At 42.3% G+C, this 16,792-nt stretch overlaps 1 pseudogene; it reads left to right on the forward strand.

Annotated features, from left to right (window-relative positions):
- The first annotated feature begins 3,128 nt into the window (after window positions 1-3,128).
- On the forward strand, window positions 3,129-4,470 carry LOC118670317 (annotated as a pseudogene).
- The last annotated feature ends 12,322 nt before the right edge of the window (window positions 4,471-16,792 follow it).

Genomic DNA, 16,792 nt, shown 5'->3' on the forward strand with positions numbered 1-16,792 from the left:
CAATCTGTGCCAGATTTTACTTTAAATCTCTAAGCAAAGGCCAATATTTACAAGAGTAATTGAACTCATTTATTGATTACTTACTTGGTGATACATTTTCAGCTAATTGTTCCCATTCATTCAATGGGAAATATTCATTCTCTTATTTAATCCTCAGACTAATTTTATGATGCAGTGCTTTTATTTTTCTCATTTTAAAAATGAGGAAATCTACTTAAAGAGGTTAATTGTTCAAGATATTTTGGCTAGAGCTGGTGGAACCAGATTGAACCAAGGTCTTTGTGATCCCAAAAGTGGTACACTCCACTAGATAAATACTAAAGAAAATAAAAGGTAAGGAAAGCTAAGGAGAAAAAAAATGAATACCTCAGAAAAAAAGGTAATATCTGAATTCAACTACATTTCTGAAACTAAATACAAATGAACAAGCAAAACGCCCTCAGATACAAAAACACTACCTGAGAAACAAAGCACTTATACTTTCAGCAAAGACAAATGTTGAGCATTTGGAAGTTCAACCACCTGTTCTGACTTTATAAAAACTGTTATGTTCAATTTTAAATTGAAAAGCAAAATGTATCCATATATATAAAAGTCTAATATGCTGAGTCCAACCTTTTGTTCAACCATTGACCAGTCACTGTGACACGCACTGACCACCAGAGGGCAGATGCTCCCACCAGTAGGTTAGCTTGCTGCTGGAGTCCAGGTGATTGGAACTGGGTGAGATGGGCCAGACACACCCTGGCGCCAACCTCCTGCAGTCCCTTCCCAGGCTCTAAAATATTTCTTCTAATTAATATCCTTTCAGTGTGCACAAATCCATGCACTGGGCCTCTAGTTAAACATAAAGGCTAACCAAGGTCATGATTCCCATTTTTTTAAAAAATTGCAATCAATATAGTTCACCCCCTGCTGTTCATCTTCCAGTGTTGCTCATTTTAACATAAAAGTAATTGAATATATATACCAGGGGTCCTCAAACTTTTTAAACAGGGGGCCAGTTCACTGTCCCTCAGTCTGTTGGAGGGCCAGACTATAGTTTAAAAAAAAACTATGAACAAATTCCTATGCACACTGCACATATCTTATTTGGAAGTAAAAAAACAAAATGGGAACAAATACAATATTTGTATTTGCATGTGGCCCACGGGCCGTAGTTTGAAGACCCCTGATATATGCAAATGCAACTATATTTATGTCAAAGGCCTTCTAGAATATTTTCTTTAACCTTCTTTTGATCTGGAATCCTGTGCTATGTAAAACTTTTCCTACATGTTAATCTACTTCTAGCTATATCAGACTATTTTTCTCCACAACTTTCATATGTCACATTTGACTAGATTATGAAATATGATTCCATATTCTCTTTTGACACTTGTGTGTTTTTTAAGATAGTCATAGTGAAAAACAACACTTACCAGCTTTAAAGTTTTAGTCAAGTAATTTTTAATATTCACAAGAACTTGAAAAGCAATGAAGATGGTATTATTAATATTTCTTTCTAATGATAAGATGGTATTATTAATATTATTTTCTAATGATGAGATTGAGTGTGTAATCTCCTCTAAGCCCAACCTGTATCCTGTATTTTTTTAAATCTGGAGCTGCAATTAAACATCTAGGGCAGCATTCTTGCTCTGCAGTAGTGTTCTCCAAATAGAAATTCCAACTAGATTCCTGTCCTTGTGCCTGTCCCTAAAACAAAGATCCACAAGATAAGGATGCTAGGCTGTTCTTTGATGTATTTCAATTACTTCAATAGTGTCTCCATGTTTATATATAGAATAGTTAAATGTTTCTGCAAATCTAGGGTGGTGTTTGGAATCAAATATTTAAAAAACAGTGCACAGTATTCTGAAGGCAAACATATTTGAATAAGCACCTTTGTATATTAAATTAAAAAACAATACTCTGCTGCTGTAAAAAAGAAGGAACTCTTACCATTTGCAACAGCATGGATGGAACTGGAGAGCATTATGCTAAGTGAAATAAGCCAGTCAATGAAGGAAAAATACCACATGATCTCACTCATTTCTGGATAATAAAGACCATTAAAAACTTATGAACAAAAATAGATACAGAGGCAGAGCTGCCTGGAACAGATTGTCAAACTACAGCAGGAAGGCCGGAGAGGGTGGGAGGGCAGGCGGGTGGGGGGGGGGGGGGGGGGGGGAGTGTAAGAGATCAACCGAAGGACTTGTATCATGCATATAAGCATAACCAATGGATATAAGACACTGGGGGGTAGGGGAGGCCAGGGGATTGTCAAGGGTGGCGGGAAAAAAAAGGAGACATATGTAATACTATTTGTAATACTTTAAGCAATAAAATAAAATAAAAGTTTAAGATAGAAAGAACAAAATACAAAATACAAAAAAAATACTCTGTGCTGAGCTGAACTGGAGTAGAGATAAAACAATAGAGGAAAAACTAAAGAGATAGGGTAAATTTTGCTAACAAATATTAAGGGAAGAAAACCTAATGACACAGAAAGCACCCAAATGTAGCATTATCCAATCATCCTAATATATAAAAACCCAGGTTCCGTTAAGATCGAATGGATGACCAATTCATCCCCCAGCCCTCAGGCTCCATTGATCAGGGGATAGCTAATGGGGGAACCGGGGTCCCTCAGGCTCCAGTGAATTCATGGCAGCAGCGACATTTTGAGCGGGAGGGCAGAAGGCAGAGTGCTTGGTCGCTCCCCTGGCCCACAGGCTCCCATTGATCAGGGGATGGTTAACAGGGAACTGGAGTGAGTGGCCAGGGGACTGGAGAGCAGCTGGAAGGCAGGCCTCTTGGTCCCTCCTCCTGGCCCTCAGCCTCCAATCAATTGGTGATGGAGGCGGGGCCGAACTGGGGACTGGCTTCCTTAGTAGTCCCATAGGTTCAATCTCCAGAGGACAGGCCAGGCACCAACAGACCAGCACCTCTGGCGCAATCCCAACAGCGCTGCTGGCCTCCTGGAACTCAGCCTTGGGCACTGCGGCTACTTCCCCTCCCTAGACGCTCCCCTAGGAAGAAAGGATGCCACCAGCAGCACCGGGGGCGAGCAGCGGTGACTGACTGCTCTCCCAGTGCTTTCTCCAGGTCACTGGAGCCGGCCCCTGCCCGCCCTGCTCCAGATGAAGTGTGATCACTGCACACGGAAGGATTGTAGTAAAAAAAACAAAAACTGATGACCAAGAGAATGCCACGGTCAATGTCTAGAGTCTGGCTCAGGAGAATGAAGAGAAGGGAGAATTCCATAAGTTGGCCGATGCCAAGGTATTTCTGAGTGACTGCCTGGCGTGTGACAGTTGTGTGACCGCAAAGGAAGGAGTCCAAGTTTCTCAACAGAACACCCAGGACTTCTTCTGAACCTTAATAAGAAATGTGATACCTCACAGCACAAAGTGCTGGCAGTGTCCTTGTGTCCTTAGTCTATACCTTAATTTTCTGCTAAATTCAGCCTCAGTGTCACTGATGTGTCCCGAAGGCTCTGCGGCTTTCTCAAAAGCCTTGGGGCACACTGTCTTTGACATGAAGACAGTTGCGGACTTCAGCATCCTGGAGAGACAGGAGAAATTTGTGCGTCGGTATTGCCAGCACCATGAGGAAGAAGAGCCCCAGCTACCCATGCTGACCTCCGCCTGCCCCGGCTGGGACAGATATGCAGAGCGTGTGCTGGGTCACCCCATCACCCCCCACCTCTGCATGGCCAAGTCTCCCCAACAGATCATGGGCTCCCTGGACAGGCAGAACCTGTCCCCAGACAAGATTTCACACATCATTGTGGCCCCGGGTTATGACAACAAACTGGCAGCCCTTTGAGAAGATGCTCCCACAGCTTTACAGAGTTCCCAGGGTGCTGACTGCGTGTTAGGCTCAGGTGAAACTGCCCAGATGATGGAGCAAAGTGACCTCACCTTGGATGACGCCGCCGAGGACACTTGGTTTAGAGACATGAAGGAGAAGGAGGTGAGGCTCCACGAGGGTTCCGGCTCCGACGGGTACCTAGTGCACGTCTTCAGGCACACGGCCAAGGAGCTGTTCAACGAGGACGTGGGAGTGCTCACCTACTGCACCCTGAGGAACAAAGACTTCCAGGAGGTCACCCTTGAAAGGCACGGAGAGTTCTGCTATGCTTTGAGGCTGCTGACGGCTTTCCAAACATCCAGAAGTGGTCCTGAGGGTGTAGAGGGGCAAGTTCCCCTGCCACTTTGTGGAGGTCCTGGCCTGCACCAGGCATGCCTAAGCGGCAGGGGCCAGGCCCAGGCAGAAGACGGGTGTGCAGACAGGGCACTGCTGTGGCAGATGTAAGATAACTATGCTGCCATCCCCAGGTGGCCCCCGGAGACCAGCGCCCATGTGCAGGAGCTGTACCAGGAGTGGCTGGGGCAGGGGGGCAACTCCCCCTGGGTTCCAGGCGGCCCTGCACACCGCCTAGCAGGGCCCAGAACAGCCTGCCAGGACATCAAGTGGTAAAGGTCCAGGAGACGCCCGGCCTGCAGGCCGCCTGAAATGGGGTGTCAGACACTTGAAGGAAAGGTTTAGCATTTCAGTCATTACTTTGGTTTTCAGAATTCCCTGCTCCCCATCTGTAGGCTCCCTCCCTCTGAGGGGCAATGTTGTCATCACATGGGTGCAACTCGAATATTATATCTCAACAGGATTGCCCCAATGTACATATCCTTTTATCCGATGATGAAAATATCCCAAGAACAAGAATGGAGACAGACTACTGTACTTTAGGATTAAAAAAAACTCCGGAAGTTGTCCTGTAAAGAGCTGAGACTTGGTTCTGTCCATGTGTCTCAGATAAATTGGATGAGGAAATGGCCCGGTTTGGCCCTGACTTTACCCACTTATGTTACCCTTGAAGATGTCTTTGCCACAATGTGAATAAACTGCCACCTTTTGGAATAGGGGCTCATACGAAAGTCTGCATTCCCAACTTTTTTTGAAACAGATCTATGTTCTGCAGCTGTGGCCAACATCCTGAGATCAGGTCCGGTTGACCAGGTCCTACTGGGAATCAGGGGGCACTGGAGTGGATCCCCTCCCCACCTCTGTGCCCTTTTACATTCAGGGATTGAGATAAACTCCCTTTGGGGGAGGGCGACAAGGGTGACAGGTGTCACAGATGGAAGGATGGAAAATGGAGAGGCATACGCCCTGCTTGGTCCCTCCCTGGGTGGGGTCAGGCAGATGAAGGCCAGCCAGCCCACCCCACAATTGAGTGAGATAGCGTCCTCTGTATCCACCTGTTACCCTGTGGGCCCAGCCACTCCCCTCAGCTCTGGGTAGCCCTCTGCATTCCACGACAGGCACTCTGCCCACACCTGCTGCTCATTCTAAGTGAGAAGGAAGAGAGCAGTTGGCCTACAGACAACTACACAGAAAGATAGGGCTCACAGCTAGTAAGCACAGTGGCAGTGGCGGGAGCCTCTCCTGCCTCCATGGCAGCACTAAGGAGCAGCAAGCTGAGTGGTAAGGAGCAGTGAGCAGGCGGGCAGTAAGGAGCGAAGGGTCCTGGACTGGGAGAGGGATTTCCAACTATCAGCTTAGGCCCATTCTCCATGGGGAACGGGCCTAAGCCAGCAGACCGACATCCCCTGAGGGGTCCTGGACTGCGAAAGGGTGCATGCCAGGCTGAGGAACACCCCCCCCCCCCCGCCGCCAGTGCATGAATTCTATGCACCAGGCCTCTAGGAAATTATAATTGCCTTTAACTCCTATTCCTAGTGCCCATTATTTCTGTGTAGTTATAATTCAGTAAGTGCTGTGCCAGATTTTTTCTCCTTTATTTTTGCTACCACTTTGGGGACAATGGTAGTTAAGGTAACGTGAATGAAAAACTACAAAGAACTAGCCAAAGGACAACAGCTGAAGCAGCTAGTGCCCCAGAGGGATCTAGAAGAGGTTGGCTCTGAGAAAGAAAAGATTGCCAGGAATGATTAACACAAAAGAAAACGGAATTTCTTCATCTTAGAACAAGAGAAGGATGAGCTAACAACACACAAGACTTCAAACAAGTGATTAAAAGTTCACATTCAATGCACAATTTTATTACTTTTAGTTCAATTATTTTTTTAAGGAAATTGAAGGATTATGGGTTTGAAAAAAATTGTCATATAGAAGTTAGGCTGCCAAACTGTTTAAGATTTTATAATGTTTTGGTCACATAGGAATGAAGTCTCCTTCCAAAAATATAAACCAAATTTGTAGGCAGCTGGAGCAGATTGGCAGGCAAGTGCCAACATGTGTCTCTTTGTATTGTGCAATGCTGTACCTAATGCGAAGGAAAGCACAGAGCAGCCATTCTCACCATGTGCAGGATCGTAAATGGTACCAGAGGGCTGAAGACTGATATAGAGAACAGCACTTCCAGGTTCTTCAAATCATCTGTCTGTTTCACTTTTTCTTTGAGAGATTTCTTAAGGTATAATCTTCATAAATCTCTTACGGGTTGAAGGGTATCTTAAGGTATAATTCCAGAATTCAAAACTTTCCTAATGTTAAAATGAAATACAAAGAACCCTTAAATAATAGGGCATGGCAAACTGAGTTATGACTTAAGAGAAGCAAGATGGACTTTGAGCTCAGAAAGAAACTAGGAAAGACATAGGAAAGTTTATTTGAATAAAACAAAATCTTAAAAAATCAACTAAGAAATAGATAAATCATAATTCTCAAATTTATATTTTAAAATAAACCATATTAAAATTAGTTCTTTTTTAATAATATGTCTGAAATAAATCCCAAATTTCAAAAGGCTGCAATAATGTCCCATTATTTTTCAAAGGGATAGATTAACTCCATTAGAAGTAATAGTACAAAATCAAATGAGCGGATTAAAATTGTCATGTTTGTAAAAAGTTAAAAAAGATAAAATTATGTTCATATATATGGAAAAATAAATGTTAAAAGAAGAAGTAAATTATAAATTTAAACTTCCAAAATAATGCAATAATTGTGTATCTGAATACAATTTAGGCCACTGAGAATTAGGGGAAACTTACACTGTAAAATAAGGGCAGATTCTTTTTCAAACACAATTTATTTTTTACTTGAAGTAGGCCATAGGCACATAAAAGCTTGCCCAGTGGAAGTCCTGCACCTTAAACAAAGTGATAAAGTTTTAAATTGTTTATATTTACCATTTACAGTTTAGAAGTTAAAGGCAGAAATTAAGTTATAAAGCCTCTCTCTCTCTTTCTCTCTCTCTCTCTCTCTCTCTCTCTCTCTCTCTCTCTGCAATCATCCATCCCTAGTTTGCATTTTATTTAAATACTGAATTTTGAATGGGCACATGCATCATAATCTTAGTAATTAGGAAATCTGTTTAAGGATTTATCCAAAAATTCACTATATACATTTCATCACCACATGCATCAACTCAAAATCTAAATAAACTGGGTAAAATAGACACTATACTAGCTAGAATATTCCTGGAAAAAAATGAGACTCACTGACCAAATTAGTGCAAAATACAGAGAATTCATTATATCACCTGATTGGAAGCAGGGTGGTAAAAAAAAAATTGGTTGTTTCAAAGATCTCATTAAAGTCAAAGTCTTTCAACTTTCTTAGGTATGAGCCTTAAACTGGCATTAAAATGGGTACCTTAGGACTTGGGTCCATATTCAGGACAAGTGTGGTCCAGAGAAAAAAATAAACTATTTTTTTCTCAAATTACTTTTTTGGGAAGCAAGAGATTTACCCAATTGCCCAAAGCCCAACACTGAAGTGCTATAATGCATAAAAAATAATAACAATGTTTTTGTTCTGATGTGCCTGTGTGTGTGTGTGTGTGTGTGTGTGTGTGTGTGTGTGAGAGAGAGAGAGAGAGAGAGAGAGAGAGAGAGAGAGAGAGAGAGAGAGAGAGAGAATAGATTTGTTTTGCTGAATGAGAAAGCATTTCTAACTGTGAGATCTGAATGTTATTTTATGAAGTAAGGAAGTTGTACATCACCTAGCATTGATAGTGTTAGTTACTAATTGCAGATACTGTAGCTGATTTAAGAATATGAGAAAAGTATAGCAGTCTCCTTATATTATTTTGGCATACTTTCTTGCCTACATAATCTACTACTTATCCAGCAAATATTTATTGACTACCCATTATATACCAAACATTACAAAGACATTTATCTTTAGACATAAACTCAAGATAGACTGTGGGTATATCAATTCCTATTTGCAATGTCTAGAAGTTGAGGAAAATGAAAAATCAACTAGAGTAAATAAAATAGTATATTCACATTTTCCTTCCTATAATAAAACAGAAAAAAAGAAAAGTTCTACAGAAAACTACAGAGACAGCTGAGTGTTTTAAATAGAGAACAAAAGTAATAAAAAAAATCCACTTTAACTGGCCTCTAAAACTCGGGGTCATAGAAATTTCAATCTGATTACATGTTTTGTGAGAACTCACATTAGGCCTAATCTAAAGAAGTAAATGCTAATTTTGTCAAGTGCTTAAGAAATAAAGTTATGAAAAGGCAGAAAATAATTTACATCAATGGTCTAGATCTGAGAAAATTTCCAGACTGCTGACTTCATTGAATTGCAGACTCAGCAACACACTGTAATAAGTAGCTCCCAGATCAGGCACACTGAGTCATTTTAGAAAAGGCAGATGAGGAATCTGAAACTACTTTGGATTTGACATTTTTGTTGAAATTTAATTGAAAAAGTTATGGAAGTGAAAATAATGGGAGGAAGCAGTACATAAAATCATCTTTTTCTTACTGTTGTATTACATGGCCTCACTCATCACTTTCCTGAAGCACCATATCACTGTGATGTCCTGATATCTTATTTGCCTAGAATAACATAGATTACCGTATTTTTCCGTCTATAAAATGCGATGTTTTTTCTTTAAAATTGTTAGACTGAAAAATGAGGGGCGTCTTATATACTGAAGTCACCCAAGGAGGGAGCCGTGCTGGTGTAGCTGCCCACACCTTGTCAAACCAGCTTCCTACAATCATGAGCCTTATTGTTACTAGCAGCTGATGCCGTAATTGGAGGTGAAGGTGGAGAGTGTGCAGATGCAACAGGGACCAGAGCATTCTGAGCCCATAAAGATGTCAAAAAAGAAAAAGATAAATACCAGTAAGTGATTGTCTTACTCTGCAAAATTCAAACTGAATGTAATCAGCTATGCAAAAGAGCATGGAGATAGAGCTGCAGAGAGACAAGTTGGACCTCTTCCCAATGAATGTATGACCAGACAGTGGAGGAAACAGGAAGAACAGCTCCTTAAGATGCCAAAAAAGAAGGCCTTAACAGGAAAACCAGCAAAATGGGCAAACTTGGAGCAGAGGCTTAAGATTTGGATTATGGAGCAGCAACAGAGTGGCTTATGTGTGTCAACCAAGCTTATTCAACGTCAGGCAAGAATGCTTGCAAGTGAAAGGAACATTGTTGACTTTACAGGAAAAGCAAAATGGTGCTTCAGTTTCATGAGGAGAGAAGTGTTGGCCATGAGAATATGAACAAAGTTAGCTGAGAAAATGCCACAAGTTTATGAGGATGATCTCACATATATAGACAGTAACTCAGAAGACAGCAGTGATACAATAGAAGTTGAAGAAATTGATATGTTTGGAACTAATATGATAAAGAAGAGAGCACTGATGCAAGAGAAGCTGAATAAAGTGATATGCTGCATAGTATCATAGTACTGGTATGTAAACATTACCTACAGTAATTACTAAGAAAAATGTGTTCTGTCTTATGTTTAAAATATTGATTTCTTAATTTGGGGTTGGAAAAGTGGGGGGCCTTATACATGGGGTCGTCTTATACATGGAAAAAATGCAGTACTTCTCAATACATTACTAAGTGAAAGTAATGGGGTTGTAAGCAAAGATGAATGGCTCTTTTAAGATGTCGTCCTGGTACACCAAGGTTGTGGATTCCATACCCAATCAAGGCACCTACAGGAGGCAACCAATGAATGCATCAATAAGCAGAACAACAAATCCATGTTTCTCTATCTCTTTCTCTAATCAATAAACATAAAAATTAAGATGAAAATTTGTATTCAATACTGTCTTGTTTGTAAAAATGTGACAGCTTGTACCATTGTTTCCTCTCTCCTTTACCTTCTAGACAGTCTCATGCTTCAGTTGAATATTTATGATTAATTAGAAGTGGTTTAGTAAATTACATGAAGGAACAAAATGTTATATGACAAATATTCATCAAAAGTGTCAAGCTCCATTGTCTTTAAAATTAGTAAAGCTAGTGCATTATTAGTATACTTGAAATACTTTAAAAATGCTACTTTCTTACAAGTATATATCAAAGATTCATGCATATAGAGTAAAAGGAAATAGACCAAGTAATTAGATTTTTTAGCATCATTAAAATTATCTGTGGGTTGAAAGATCACACATCTAGCAAAATATATCAATTGCATTGATACTTATAATACAATTTTGTAAATGTTTTACAACTGTTGTTTAAATGTAAAAACATTTATCAATTTGAATTAACTACCATAGTATGTCTTAACCATATCAGATTATATCTTAAATTCACATATTATTTATTATATTTCAAATATTTTATATGAATGAGAATCATTCTACTTTGAAGAACTTACAATCAAGAGGAAAGAATTCTAAGCGCATAATTAATTAAAATAAAGTTAGAAAATGTAATAATGGTTGCATACACAATGTCCTTAGGAATAAAAGGGGTAAAGTGACTAGCATCAACGGTTAGAGAGATGCAATACGCATTGAAACATACAACTAAGGAACTATTATTCATGGAAAATTAGTGGAAAAATGAACTGTAGGTCACATGTTTTTGCATATAATTCCCCTGTCCTTCAAAACATAAGTATATTCCTTCTCACTTTTAATGAAATCTACTCTAAGCCTGCATTTTCTTCTATTTTTGAGTTTATAATTTTACACTGAAATTCCAGCATAATTTTAGTTACCAGAGAAATCTAATATGAAACTTATTTTTCTAATACTAGAAATAAGAGTATGGGTAAGATTTTAATTAATAATATATTTATTGTGTTTCCAAGTTGAAAAGTGATAACCAATGGCTAAGTCTTCATCTTACTTACAACCAATGATTTATCAGTTACAAGGTTATAGTAGAAAAACAGATATTGCACAGAGTAAATAAAGAAAAGTGCCATAAAACAATAGGTGGTAATTATTATTAGCCATTTCAATGATTTGCAACTTCTCAGACATTTAAGACAAAAGGTGGGAATAACTAAAAGCATAAATTATTCTTCCAAAAGAGGGTCTTTAAAAATGACAAGAGCTTAAAGATAAAGAAGTAAAGACATAGACTACTAAAAGCATGTTACATTAAAAGTTAATCTCTCCTATCCCCGAATTCCAGGAACTAAGTTTCTCTCTCCAGACCTAACTATTTACTACTTTCACTTTTGAAAGTTTAGGGTAATTATCTGACTTCAACTAGAAATAAAATCATAGAATTTCAGACAAGAAAGAAACTGTAATAATCACTACCCTGCCACCTTCTGTCAGAGAACACATATGTGTCATAGAAATGTTAAATGATTTCCCAATGTCAGCTGCTGACAAAGCTCAGGGTTTTCCTGAATCTGTTCAGTTACTTCTTACACTTGGGTGGGATCATCTATACCAGGGGTCCTCAAACTACGGCCCGCGGGCCACATGCAAATACAAATGTTGTATTTGTTCCCGTTTTGTTTTTTTACTTCAAAATAAGATATGTGCAGTGTGCATAGGAATTTGTTCATAGCTTTTTTATAAACTATAGTCCGGCCCTCCAACGGTCTGAGGGACAGTGAACTGGCCCCCCGTTTAAAAAGTTTGAGGACCCCTGATCTATACTAATAAAAGGGTAATATGCAAATTGGTCAGGATGCCCTCACAGTAACAACCGAACAGCAGGCTGCGTGGGGCAACCAGGCTGGCAGGGGGGTTAGGGAGGGACAACCAAACAACTGAACAAGTAGGCTGCATGGGGCAACCAGGACAGCAGGGGGGTTAGTGAGGGCCGACCAAATGACTAAAAAAGCATGCTGTGTGGGGCAACCAAGCCAGCTGGGGGGATAGTGAGGGCCAATCAAACAACTGAACAGCAGGCTTCGTGGGGGAGCCAGGATGGCGGGGGGGGGGGGGGGGGGGAGAGTAAGGGCAGTGAGGGGCGACCAAACAACCGAAGAGCAGGCGGTGTGGGGCAACCAGCCCTCCAGGGGGTGGCAGTTAGGGGCAACCAGGCTGGCAGGGGAGGCAGTTAGGGGTGATCAGACAGGCAGGCAGGTGAGCAGTTAGGAGCCAGCAGTTCCAGATTGTGAGAGGGATGTCCGACTCCTTGTTTAGGCACGATCCCGGGGACTGGGCCTAAACCAGCAGTCGGACATCCCCTGAGGGGAGGGTGCAGGCTGGGCTGAGGGGCACCCCCTACCTCCTGTGCACGAATTACATGCACCGAGCCTCTAGTTTTAACAATAAGAGAGATTTGAGCACATGAACAGACACCCAGCATACTTGTCCTTATTATCTTTCTGGACTTGAGAAATAGACTAGTGCCCTAGTTAGCCTGCTTCAGAGATGTATATCTATAGGAAGGATTAAGTAAAAATTTTAATGTGAGGGTACCTGGCAGTATAAGAAAAAAGAAAACACTTTAAAAAAGTCACTATAATAATGATAAATTGTATTTAAGAAATCTAGTAAGAAAACATCATAGTATCCAAGATGAAGCCCTTGGTAGTTCATCACATATAACATTTCAGCCTGTTTAGTTATAGTAACTTAAGGAGTTCCAAAAAATAGCATAACTTTGAATATTATAAAAAATCAAGTGAATATGGTAGCATTTGCCTAAATAGAAATACCATAGTTTTCTCAGACATCTCAACTGATAAATGATAAAACTTGATATGCAATCCCAAAGATAATTTGAATTATTTTAGGAAGGGGCTGTATATGAATTCTGACATTCTTTAAATGCAAACTACCAAGTTGGTAAGAGATACAGGGAACATTATCTCTATGGTACATGACAAGAACCTAGTATTCCAACAACACTCATCAAAGGGCATTATAATCCTATTATAAATGATAAATTCCAAACCTTCTGAGCTATAAAATCTGCAAGGCAAAAAAACAAAAATCTCTTCAACATGACCTTTTTATTCAAGAGCTCCTTCACTGCCAGCCTAATTAGATACGACTATAGAAGTCCATCGGATAGAAATCTTAGTTCAAAGCAGTGCTGTGAAGGTCTAGAAGGTATGCAAGTCTCAATTTCATAGCACTTCATTTTCAATTCCTCTTGTATTAGAACATGCTAACCCAGCACTGGCAGTCGGAGAGCTACATCAAGACAGTACATGATTCGGATTCAAATAAACCCTCTGACAGGCTAAATCACTGTCTGGTTCAAAGCACTAGTGGGAAGAATATGACTTCCACATTAACATAAGGTGAGGGACAGAAATGTCTTTGGTCAGAAAGAAAACTGCTGCAATCGTATACCTGTGTATTAACAGAAACTACATTATAAATACTGAAAGTGCTGAGTTACCATTTGGTGAGACAATAGACTCTAAATAACATTGGCTTTCTATTATTTGCATTTAAGTGTTGGTTCTGACGTTTTTTAGTTTTTCGATCAATTGACAGATTTTCAATCATTCTTAGCCTAAGTTTCTTTATGTGCACAGTGCAGGTGATCATGGTACAAAAACCTCACACGCCCTTACCGGTTTGGCTCAGTGGATAGAGCGTCACCTGCGGACTCAAGGGCCCCAGATTCGATTCCGGTCAAGGGCATGTACCTTGGTTGTGGGCACATACCCAGTAGGGAGTGTTCAGGAGGCAGCTGATCGATGTTTCTCTCTCATTGATGTTTCTAGCTCTCTATCTCTCTCCCTTCCTCTCTGTAAAAAATCAATAAAATATATTTTTTTAAAAAAAGCTCACAGAACTGATGAGTGTTAAATAAGAAAACACATGCAAAGTGCTCAGAAAACAGAGTTGTTGTCCAGTGCAGGTTAACTATTATGGTAAAGATGTTAAACAATTTCAAGTAAAAGAAGAACTGTTGCTACTATTCACAACTTATTTGTTTGTTAATTTACCTAGATTGATTTATGTATGTACTATGCATGTATTCATTCATTCATTCATTCATTCATTCATTTACTAGAGGCCCAGTGCACGAATTCATGCACAGGTGGGGTTCACCCGGCCTGCCCTGATTGGGGCCGATCAGGCTGGGCGGCCAGGCAGAGGGGCCGCAGGAGGTTGGCCAGCTGGACCGCCCCCCCCCCCCCGATCGGGGTGGGGGGTGGGCAATCGGGAGTGGGGCTGACCATAGGAAGGAGCCATGGGTGGTTGGCTGGCTGGACCCACCCCCTGGTTGAACTCTCATTTGAACTCCTGGTCAAGGGGACAATTTGCATATTAGCCTTTTATTATATAGGATGTCTTTCAAATCTTTAGAGAAAGGGGGAGAAAAATTAAACACTATGTGCAAGGAGAAAAAATAAAGCTTCTAGTGGTTACTGAGCACTAGTTCGTTCATTGAAGATGTGTGTAAAAGGTAGAAAGTCAGGTGACCAACTAATGTGTATTGGACAAGGACCAGCCAATGGATAATTATTGGCTGGGACATAGACTGGGCTTGCACAAGAGCGACCCTTGCTGTTTGAAAATAGAAGTACACTACATTTTCTAAATAGTCATCAGATTGTACACATATTGATAGAATACACTGTATATTACTTTTCCTACATGAAGAAAGGGTGGCCTAGAAATAAAATATATATTTGTAAATAGTTTTGCTTTTATATTGCTGCTGTAAAGAAAACCATTTTAACTCATGGTTTTCAAAACCCTATGGGTATGGCTATCCCTTCTCACTTAGCTGATATCAACTCATACAACTCTCCTATTAGTTCATTATAACCCATTATCCTATCTAATAAAAGAGAAACATGGTAATTAGCCGAACATCCGCTAACCTTACCATTGGCTAATCAGGGCGATATGCAAAATAACTGCCAGCCAAGATGGCGGCCGGCAGCCAGGCAGCTTGAAGCTAACATGAGGCTTGCTTGCTTCAGTGACGGAGGAAACCAACGTTCCCCGCCTGCCTTGCCGGCCTCTGAGCTTGCAGTTTGAAACATTGTTGCAAATATAGAAGCTAAACAAAACCCCAGAAACCTGCTTTCAGCCAGCCGGGATCTCAGAGCTGGAGTTGATACAGTGTTTCGATTGTAGAACCCAAACAAACCAGATAACTGCTTTCAGCAGCAGAGGCCTCAGAGCTGGAGCCAGAGCTAAAACTGGCCCAGAATTAAAAAAAAAAAAGAAAAAAAGGAGCAGTTGGGAGCTTCAGTCACCCGCCAGCCTGAAAACAGCCCTCAGCCCCTCACCCAGACTGGCCAGGCACCCCAGTAGGGACCCCCACTCTGAAGGGTGTGTGACCAGCTGCAAACAGCTATCATCCCCTCACCCAGGCTGGCCAGGCACCCCAGTGGGAACCCCCACCCTGATCCAGGACACCCTTCAAGGCAAACCAGCTGGACCCCACCCGTGCACCAGGAGGCCTCTATCCTATATAGTAAAAGGGTAATATGCCTCCCAGCACCGGGATCAGCGGAGCCACGAGGCCTCCCGGCACAGGGATCAGCATGACAGGGGGCAGCGCCCAAACCCCCTGATCGCCCTGGGGCTCTGTGTGTGACAGGGGGCGGGGCCACAACCTCCCTATCCGCCCTGCTCTGTTCATGACAGGGGAAGGCGCCCCAACCCCCGGATCAGCCCTGCTCTGTGCCTGATAGGGGGGAGCTCCCCAACCCCCTGATCGCCCTGTGGCTCTGTGTGTGACACAGTGCTGCGCCCCAACCCCTTGATCAGCCCTGCTCTGTGTGTGACAGGGTAGAGCCATAACCTGCCCCTCGGCCCTGCCCTGAGTGTGACAGTGGCGGTGCCCCAACCCCCTGATCAGCCCTGCTCTGTGGGTGATAGAGGGCGGCGCCCCAACCCCCTGATCTGCCCTGCTCTGTGTGTGACAGGGGACGGTGCCCCAACTCCCCTATCGGCCCTACTCTGTGAGTGACAGGGGGGAGATCCTCAAACCCCTGATGGGCTCTGCTCTGTGCATGACAGGGGGGAGCTCCCCAACCCCCCTGATGGGCCCTGCTCTGTGCGTGACAGCGGGCAGCGCCCCAAACCCCTGATTGGCCCTGCTCTGTGCATGACAGGGGGTGGCGCCGCAACCTCCCCATCGACCCTGCCTTGAGTGTGACAGGGGGCGGTGCCCCACCCCCCCAATCGGCCCTACCCTGAGCGTGACTGAGGGTGGCATGACAACCTCCGGAACCGCCTGCTCTGTGCATGACAGGGGAAGGCGCCCCAACTCCCCAATCGGCCCTGCTCTGAGCCCGACCAGGGGCTGCACCTAGGGATTAGGCCTGCCCTCTGCCACCCGGGAGCGGGCCTAAGCCAGCAGGTCATTATCTCCCGAGGGGTCTCAGACTGCGAGAGGGCACAGGCCGGGCTGAGGGACCCCGCCTCCCCCCTCGAGTGCACAAATTTTGTGCATCGGGCCTCTAGTAATCATTATAATCCAGCTAAACAGGTCTTTCCATTCCTCAGACGATATTCTAAGCCTCCACACTTTTTCTATCATCTTCCCATGAAAATCTTCCAAAATTCCCATAATTGACTATTTTTTTTTTTTTTTTTTTTTTTTTTTTTATTGCTTAAAGTATTACAAAGGGTATTACATATGTGTCCATTTTATCCCCCCGCCCTAG

Source organism: Myotis myotis, unplaced genomic scaffold, assembly GCF_014108235.1.
Source record: "Myotis myotis isolate mMyoMyo1 unplaced genomic scaffold, mMyoMyo1.p scaffold_m19_p_15, whole genome shotgun sequence".
NCBI lineage: Eukaryota > Metazoa > Chordata > Mammalia > Chiroptera > Vespertilionidae > Myotis > Myotis myotis.